The sequence below is a fragment of the Pygoscelis adeliae genome, unplaced genomic scaffold, assembly GCF_000699105.1.
Source record: "Pygoscelis adeliae isolate BGI_AS28 unplaced genomic scaffold, ASM69910v1 Scaffold402, whole genome shotgun sequence".
Lineage (NCBI taxonomy): Eukaryota > Metazoa > Chordata > Aves > Sphenisciformes > Spheniscidae > Pygoscelis > Pygoscelis adeliae.
The window spans coordinates 5,533,336-5,543,327 of NW_008824411.1; positions in this window are offsets into that span (position 1 = coordinate 5,533,336).

Sequence of the window (9,992 nt, forward strand, 5' to 3'; positions counted from 1 at the left end):
GTGCTGACATTTCACGCTGTCACAGACCATAACAGTCGCTGGAGCGGCCAAATCACGGGGCTTCAAGGGGTTTTAAATCTTCCCCTCCCCAGCCCCTGACCTCAGGCAAACACAACGTAATTGGGTTGTCCCAGTTGGCGACGGGTTTGATTCATTTTCCTGCGGGGAGATCTCTCCGGCCAGTTACACAAAGAGGCTCCGCGGTCCCAGCTCAGTCTTCAGTGCCTGCAGAAAGACCGGCTCCCGGAAGCCACCGCCACAGCCCACGAGCACCCGCCAAGCACCGCTGGCCCCCGGGACACTGTCATGGGCAATGGTGGGTTGAAATACCGATGCAGAATAACGGTCTCACCTGCACGTCAGGGGGAAAAAATGTTCTCCACTGCAAGAAAAAGCAAAGTGTGAGAAGCGAGGGAGACTCCCAAGACAAGGGAGAAGGGCACCCTTGCTGCAGCTGCTGAAGGAGAGGGTAACGGGAACAAGATGCTGTAAATCCTCCCCATTACGGAGACACCCGCTGCAGCTCCGGAGGCGGATTCACGACTTCCAGCCTGGGCGCTACTATTACGGACTGTGCTCCAGCTCGAGATGGGGATTCATTGCAGCCTGGGATGCTAAAATATGGCACAGAAAGGCTTTTTCCCCCCTTTTTTTCTTACCCAAGCTGTCAAAAAGCCTCCATTATTTGTTACTTCACCATAACAGCATATGGCATTTAATTTTGTACCTTACCGGCTTTTCGGAGATGCCTGCTTCTCACAAGCCCCCCTGCACATGTATCTCTATTCCCTTCCTGGGAAGCCCCCCTCTCTTTTCTGAGATGTGGAAGCTGCAAATGCCATAGCACCATCTGGCTGCAGCAGAAAACTGGTCCTTTCTGCAGCAATTAGGCTGATGTCCCAACTCCTTAGCCTGCATCTGAACAGACCCTCCCGTATCTGCTCTTCCTGACCGTATCTCCATTCCTGGAAATTCAAGGCACAGCCAAAAGCCATAGACCTGTTTATGACTTGTTGTACAAACGTGATAAACGGCTGCTTAGAAGACATCTCCTCTGGGCTGCTCCTCATATGCTCCTTGCCTGCATTTTAATAAGCTAATGTTTGGGAGTAGTTAAGTAGCTGTCTTGACTTGTTTAACACGATAGCCACAGATATTTCACCGAGCTGACGCAGGATTTATGTCTCAATAATGCAATAATGCTTGGTAAGCATTGCGGTTTCGGGGAGATTTATGTCCCATCAGCAATCCAAGAGGGATTTATAGGGCCCGTCAGAGGTAGGGTTACAGGAGGTGCCGTCTAAGAGACACCGAGAGCTCTGTGTCTTACTGCTCGAGGGCAATTCCTTGGAGATACAAAGTCCTGGAGCATTGTAGCCTGCTGACATATTGCCCCACTAATGGTTTTCATTAATAAAACTAAACACGAGTGCTAAGGGAGCTGCCTGGTGATGGAAATAATTTTGTAATGTGCTTCCCTTCTTCCAGCTCTATGACAGGTGAGGAAGGGCAGTGGAGAACCCACTGCGACCCAGCCCCCAGGAGGGAGGCTATGCCCATCACCTAGCTTGCGTGCTCTCTGGGAAGATGCCAGTGGTGATCGCGCTGCTGCCCCTCAAAGGGTCACAACAAGCTGTCAGTGAGAGCCTGGCGGCAGCAGCAGAATGCCTGGAGCTGGGATGAAGCCCAGGAGGCAGCAGTAGGGCTACAGGGCATCCACTTCCAAGAGATGGAGAAGGACCATGTCTTCCAGTCACACCCCAAACCAAACATTTCACAACACTGGCATTTAAGTGCAAACCGTATGAGTTAGGGACAAGCTGCATTACAAACAATCATAAATTCAGTGTTGCAGGTGGCTTTCCAGAGCAGTCCTGGTACGACAGCTGCCCTGTGTCTGGGCCTTCCCAGGGGACGCTGGCTAGGAAACAAATCCTCATCTCCAGCAAGTTCAGGACATCTTTCTCTCTGCTGGGACTGCCTACTTACTGTTTTTTGACTGCAAGAGATTTGACCGGTGTCTTTGTAATTTCCCTGTCAGAGGTTTCTTGCCAGAAATCAAGCCAAGGAAATCCTTGAAAGTATAAAGGGGAAAAAGAAAAGATTTTTCCTTTGTTTAGGAGAGCTGGCAAAGTCCGTGTAAACTTCTCAAAGCGTGATAGACCTGCAAGAGGCTCAGGTGCACCCCAGAACATGAGCTCTGGAGCATTGTTTTTCCTTGAGTCCCAACAGCCGATGTACTTCCCAAGACAAATTTCTTTGGGTTGAAATTGTTCCCTCCTGGGTCTCAGCCTAGACATACATCATCAGCAAGATTCATATGATTAAAATAACTGTAATAAAGTGGTTGATTTTGCAAAAAGCAGGTGCTGGAGGGAGAAACAAAGCTCCAGGGCAGAGTGTTGGAGCTGCTGAGCTGAAGGACCACAATGCTGGGAGCTGCATCATCTTTCCTTTCCACCTCTCATGGTGACAGAATAAAACAGGTCAGGTTTGATGAGAATTAAACTAGCTTTAGATGTTTTTTCCCTCCTGGCAGTTATTAGGACAAGTTCAGTCTTTACTTCTGCAAAGAATGGCACTGAATTTCCTGTAACAAAGCTGTTTGGCAGCACCATGACTTGTTCAGCCTCATCAAGAGGAGACCAGGACATGCTTTGGCTGCTCCGTTCAGCAACACTTTGGCTTGAGGGTAGCATTTACTAATTGCAGAATTGTCCAGATATCCATATATCCTTCAACCAGACCCTCCACTGAGCTGCCAGAGCTCAGCTGGGAGGAAAGAAACCTGTTGTTTGGTTGGATACATCCATACAACATCAGGATACATCAGGATGGATACATCCAATCCTGAGATGCTGAGAGATGGAGTAAAGCAACTTACACCTCCTAGGAATGACTGAAAAAAAAAGAAAGGGTATCAAAAAGTTAAAAATCTCCTTCCTCACTGGCCAGTTTTTGATCAACTGCTCTGAGCAGGCTCTGGCATCAGAAGGAGCTGGGGCTCCCTGGGTTAGCAAGCTGGCACACCACGCTTTGAAACCCAGCTCCTTCCAGCTCATCGCTTTTGTCGTTAACATGGGAGTTGCCATTAATCACCAAGCATACGTTTCCCTGTTACTCATTCATAACAAGACACGGATGACCGTGCTGCCACCCTGGCCAGCCCGCCAGCATCTTCAAGCTTTGTTTTTTTAATGACCTGTACCTTGAAGATATCCCAGGAAAAACAAGCATAGGCAGAGTCACCCAGTGTCAAATAAACCATGAATGTTAGATTTCATTAAAACAGTGACGTTTGAGTACATAAGAGTTTTGGAGGGGGTTTTCACATTTTCAGTCTTCTCTTGAAAGATTTTGGATTTGTTTGTTCAGTGTATTTTTTTGGCCAGGAAGGTTTTTTTTTCTTTTTTAAACAATTCCTTCCAACTCTTTTTTTTTTTTTTTTAATAGGAAAGGTGAACAAAAAACGTGGAGGGAAAGCAGCTTTTCAGCCATACTAACACAAACTCACCCTTCCTCCCTTCCAGAAAATGACCATTTGGGACAAAAGCCCCCATTGCACCAGCCAGGTGCAGGGACAGCAGGGCTTGTCCCAGCTATCTCCAATGGGGTCCCCAAGCCCTTGCATGGTGCCAGCCTCAATACACAGCAGACCTTCCCTCCAGGCTCTGCTCACACTCACCCCATCCTTCCCCAGGACCTATCTCCTCTCCATCCTCTTCTCTTTCTTTTCCCTTCTTCCTTTTGCTGCCCCAATGGGGCTGTGCTACCTGTTGGTGTTTGACAAAGAAAAGGGCACGTGGGGTGGCCAGATGGGAGAGCAGAGCCCGAACCCTCAGAGGGCAACCACACACGTATCAGTGCTGTGAGGTCTGGGTTGGACACGATGCTGCAGCTCCATTGCGCGTCCACGTGCAAATCTCCCCCATGCAGCAACACGAGGAACATAGTGTGCCTGCGCTCTGCTGAGGGATGCCCACACTGGCTGGTGTCCTTGGTCAAGGTCCCACTAGGGCTCCTCCAGGCAGGATGAGAGCCTGCAGGAAAGGAGATACGCAAACCAAACAAATCAAATCTCACCACTGCTGTCCTGACTCTTGCACCTACAGCCGTAACTCTGCACGCATCAATGCAGCGCAAGCAGATATCAGTTGCACGTGTGCAGCACATGCAAGGCACATTCTCCAAATGCATATTTTTGGGCACAGGCACCTTCCCACTGCCATTCAGCGTATGCTTCTCCTCGGTGGTTTCAATAAAGCCAATGCATGCAACAATTAGCTTGAGGTTACACACATGCAGCAATGCCACCTCCTCAAAGGAACGGTGTTGAATGGGACCCACCTTTGCATGCACAGCTTCCTCAGACCATGTGTGTGGGGGCATATACACACGTGTGTGGCTGTGTGGGCACATTCATGCTTATACCCTCCCCGTGCCACCTCGGCCCCCTGCACTGGGACGGCAGGGGCTGAAAACTGACCACAGCAATGAAGGCACTGCCAGGGCTCCCATCCAGTGGAAGGACAGCAAACGTCCTGGCACCATTAGTGGTTATGATGTGTTTTTTTAATTAGGAAAATAACAACTTTGCTGACTTTTCTATTCTAATCCTGTTCTGTTCTCAGTAATGGCTCTTATTGTACTAAACAGCATCGTAGCCCAGACTCGAAGGCTAATGACTGTTGATGGGAAATATTTTGTTTCATAACAGCAGCTGCAGCCAGCAGAGCGCATGAGAACATTTTTTCAGGAACATGGAGGGTGCTATTTTTAACTGTTCTCCCCCATATTTATGGTGCTTGGAGGAAAGATGCGCCAGTTTAAACACATTGCAGCAATATGCGCCATTTAACTCCATCCATGCCATGGAGAGGATGTGTGCAGAAGTCCCAGTCTGGTGGCTGGGTGGTGGGATGACCATGCTCATTGTAGGCTGGTTTCCTCGCTGTCCATCCATCGACAGCTTTACAGCACTCAACACCAAGACTATCACCATCAGGACATGACACAGCACTCTGTGCACTGACACCCAGCCCCAAAACATACTTTTTGGTGCTGGCTCTAGGCCAGCAGCAGGGCAAGAACAGGGTCTGGTTGTGCCAAGTGCTGCAGACATCCACAGAGGGACATGAGAACCTGGGCAGAGCAAGACATGGCTGGTGAGGATGGTCACCAGGTGGGTGTAAGTTACTCAGGTCTCACCCAATGCATTCCCCCCTTTGTTGGCATCCTTCTGCCCTCACCAGGAGGGTCCTTCCCTTCGAGCAGGGAGCAGACCCCATGCCCATCATCTTTCCCACCTTGCCTCCTTTGGGATTATAGAGCCTCGTGGCTTCCCTTCCTTAGTGCAGCACAGATCCACCAAAAATCCAGACCTACTGAGGCTGGAGAGGCTCACATGCGAGTACATCTAAGAGCTCCCAACTGGGGCACCAGAGACATTGCAAACCCAACAGCATTAGCACAGACAGAAATGGCATTTAAGTGCCTAGTCGGTTGAAATCACGTTCCTCTGTGTCCAACAAAAATACGTTCTTAATAGTCATGGAGCTAAGTGGAGTCACCCAGAGTTACGATTTCCTTTCTGCAGATATTTCATCTTCAGGCTGTCACTTTCACTCAGGCCATGATTAAAACAATAAACCCCCAAGAAGCCACCCTGTTCCCCGTCAACAGCTGCTTCTCCTCCACACACTGTGATGGGAGCCATTCATCACCAAAAAGAGGGAGGGGAAATTAAAGACAGATTATTATTATTTATTGTTCAAAGCCACCATGTTTGGCCAGCAAACTCTCCTTGGTAAAGCGAGGGTAGCCATGGCTGCCTCCCTGAAGATGTTGATTGAGGAGGGAGAAGTCACCCTACAGTGTAAGGGATGCATGTGCTCAACACCTCTAGGACCTTCATCTCTCTTCTCATGCAACAGGCAAGTCATTGTATTGGAAGGATTCCCCTTATTTACATCTGAAAACCTTCTCGGACATTTGCATTTCATCAGTGAAACCCCACCTTGTCAAACAGCTTGCAAAGGGAAAAAATTCAAGTATCATGCGTTGCCAAAATAACCAATAACTGCGTCACTGTAACTCCCAGCCCTGGTCCCTGTGATCTTGGGCAGCCTGTTCTCCTGGGCTTCTGCTCTTCCTGCCCTCTGTCTCAACCTGGATGGCACTGTGGGGTTGCATGGCTTTAAATGAGCTGGGTGATGGGGAAGGAGCAGGCACCCAGGTTGTCCTCTGAACCTGCAACACGATTTTGTCTGTGCATGCAATTATTGTAGAGATGATGGGCAAGATCTGGCCACCTGGGCTGACTGCAGGGCTCATTGCACAGTTGGAGGAGACACCTAGAGCTAGCCCACGGCAGAGATGTTAGAGAAAACAGCCTACATCCTGCCAAGCTCAGGACATGAAGCGTCCTGCTTGGACATTTCACTTGGGCCACAAAAACAGGCATTGCAGAAATGCAACAGTTTTCTTGGAGTCTGTTTTCCAAAGGCTGAACATGTTCCACTTCAGCAAGGCTGGAAAATCTATTGTGTCAGCACTCCTGCCATGCCTGCGCATATTTGCATTTTCCTTACAGTATTTTTAGAGATTTCCACTCCTTGGCCTGATTTGGGATGAAGTCAAATATGTGAAATTCTTGGAAGCTGCCACAGGAAAAGAAACTCCATTTTTCAACCAGCTTTAGATACAGCCTTCATCTGTGCAGATAAATCTTCTGCCAGCCTGGAGAGCTGCACTCACCTCCCAGGTAAGGACCTAACATGGTCCAGGTGGTCTTTGTCCCCCAGCCAGTCCACGGAGGTGCTGCCGTCCCACCCCTCCGAGGATGGGCTGAAGCTTCCCAACAAGAGACTGCTTCTCTGATGGGAAGCAACAGCAAGAGAGGGCACATGGCAGAGCTCCCTGGCTCCTTGTCCCGTCCAGCCCTCCCAAGACAGAGGATTGGAGAGCTCAGCTATCTCCCCATGCTTCATAAGCTTTCCTCCAAGACAGCCCCGTTCCCCAAGGGTCCCGTATCTACAAGACTCACAGCAGGGGAGGAAATGATGGGGCTGGCTTGGAAGAGGCTCAGTTCCCAGCTCTACAGAAGGACCAGCCTCAGCTCAGCCACGTCAACCCACACGTCTGCTGAAGACTCCCCAGCACAGCTCCTTCAGAAACTGTTTCTACCTGCACCGCTACAACAGCCAGCGTGGTTTTGTGGGATGCAGTCCCACAGGCAAAGCACCTGCTGTAGGAGTCACCTCCTTCCACTGTGGCATGGACCTGATCTGTCCTCCTGGTTGAACACATGCCTTTCTAGTCCACACCAAGCAGCACTTCCCAGGCAGGATAGCTTTTCACCTAAGCTCACTCTCCTGTGGAGGAGGAAGATACCCTTAGCTGTCTTCACACCCCTTGTAGCAGGGGATGAAGTGCACTCTGGAGCTGCATTTGTTTTCCCACTAACCACAGAGGGCCTTTCATAGAGCTACATCCCATTAGATTAATCATGCCTTCATCTCTAGTTTGACTATAGTCCACATGTGTTACCAGGCCAGTCCCAAATCTGCACACCTACTGGAGGGAAAGCCACTGTGTTAGCTCAGCAGCATTATGAGGACCCACCTCAGAAGTGTGGTGTGACCTTTCCTGCCCGGGGATGGGCTTTGCTGGGAGCACCCGCCGTGTCAGCCCCATGGTGGGGATGGGAGGAGGGAGCCATGGGAAACCCACACATCCCACTCTCACCTGGGGGAAACTTCACCACCTCCTCTGCTTGGTTGGGGTCAGCCATAGAGGAGCACTCGTCTCCTTTGCATGTGGCTGCTTTTTGGGCAAGTGGGACCAGTCTCGCCACCCAGCCCCAGGGCAGTCTGACGACTGAAACAGGGTGCTTTGTGGTGTCCCGAGATGTGTTTATAGCATGGCTAATTTTAGCACCTCCCATTCACAAGGAGGGCTCCACCCGGTCCCGCACTGAAACCACCTCTGGGCTGGAAAACAGCAGCTGTGAGACAACATCTGGCATCGCTCGGACAGGCAGAGGCAGGAAGTGAAGGAAAACAGTGTCTGTCCGAGGCTGCTGAGGGACTCCAGCTAGACAGAGAGCAAAATTTGGCCAAGATGTTGGAAAGAGTAACTCTAATCTTAAAAAAGTTAAAAAAAAAAAAGAAAGAGGAGACATTATAAGATGCCAGTTGCCATTTGTCATCCTTCAGCCTGCTGTTAACTCCCACCACGCCTCTCCCTGCCATGATGTGGACATGTCAGACCCTCCTGCCCCAGTCATTCGAGCTTCATCTTCACAGCTGGAGACCTCAGGGCCCTGTCCCAGCATTGTCCCTGGGACCCTGGCACGTGGGCTGGGAGGCTGCAGGGGAACACAGGGCAAGGTCCAGCCATCTCCTGGCCCCACGTTGATAGGGGACAATCCCCTGCTTTTCAACTTCACTTAAAAATCAACACCTGGCTCTTAGATGATCCAACAACCTCACCAGGGTTCCCCCTACTCAGGGCATTCTAGTCCCAGCAGCCCCACAGACACCCTCCTGCCCCACAGCAGGCACCACGGGGTGTGGATAGAGGGTTTGGGCACAGCATATGGTCCTCACCAGTCCCCAAAAAGTGATTGCTGGCCTTCTTTACCTCCCAGAGCCTTTTTTTTGGTAAGACCTAACTTCTGAATGGCCTGGGGTGCACACCGGCAGTGCATCCCTTAACTGCCTGCTGGTAGGAAATGTAGGTGCTCCAAGCTTGTGAAAAGAGCTGGGGTTTCCCCACTCCTCTATTCTTCTGAATTTTGCCTTTTAGTGTGATTTCATCACATTTGCTGAGCAGGCAGAATCACACAGAATAACCCAGTTGAGCTGAAAGGCATAAAAAGGTGAAAATAAGAGGTGTATTGGGCAGCTGAGAGGCAGAAAAAGAAGATCTGGTGGGGAAGCTGCAAGGGGCAAGAAGGGGAGCCTGGGGCGGCGCTAAGCCCCAAATCCAGGCTGCAGAAACCCAACCAAACCACTGGGCAGCTGCTCCCGCTCGCCTGGGATCTTGCTACAGGGACAGAAGCAGGAAAGGGTGAGCAGGAAAGTCCCCACAAGCAAACCCTCAGGCATGGAGACACCCAGGGGCTTTCCACAAACAGGATGATGTGGGCGAGGGGCAGCAGTTGCCCAATGCACTGCAGTGGTTTAGGAGCCAGAGTTGCGTTTTAAGAGCAATAGGGATATTTCCATGGATGACTTTTGGACTACAGGGGTCCAAGTCACTCAAGCCCCTTTGAAAAGCTTTGCCCCAAAGCCTCAGGTGTACAGAGTTTACAAATTAAAGTGCAGATGGGGATTATTTAGGGATAACATGCTCATTTTGTTAAGTAATTGCCAGCAAGATAAAGCAGAGACCCCAGGGAGCGCTGTTGAGCACTGCCCTGGTGCCAGAGCACCCAGCCCTGGACACAGGCTCCAAATTTCTCCTCTTCCTCCCCAGAGCCGTGCTTGAACAACGGCAGATGAAGGGCTAAGCAGCCTCCTGGACAGACAGCATTGGCCAAAAACCTGTTTGGCACATTTATTGTTTTCCTACAATCACAGAGCTCTATAGCTACACAACTTTTCTTCATCTCACTGATGTTTTAAGCATCTTCCCCTTTCCCACCAGCATGGGGCAGAGAGGGATGGCAGGATTGTGGGCCAGCCTCTGCCTTGGATAAAGCAATCACCTCTCCAAAACCTCAGGGCCAGCTCCAACCCTCTGTTAGGCTGGAAAAGTTATGCTCCCACTTCTCATAGCTCTCCAACCCCTCTGCACTTCCAGTCTCCCTGTCCCACCACCCCATCCCATCCAAACCTACTGCAGGGCAGGGTTTAGGCAATGCAGGTTTTCCAGTGCATCAGGAAGACCTGGTCCAAGTTTAGGGTCACCTTTGGGCAGGGATTTTTTGTAAGTACCCAGAGCAGCTGGGCATAGCTTCATCTCCTTTGCAGGTCCCAGTCATATCT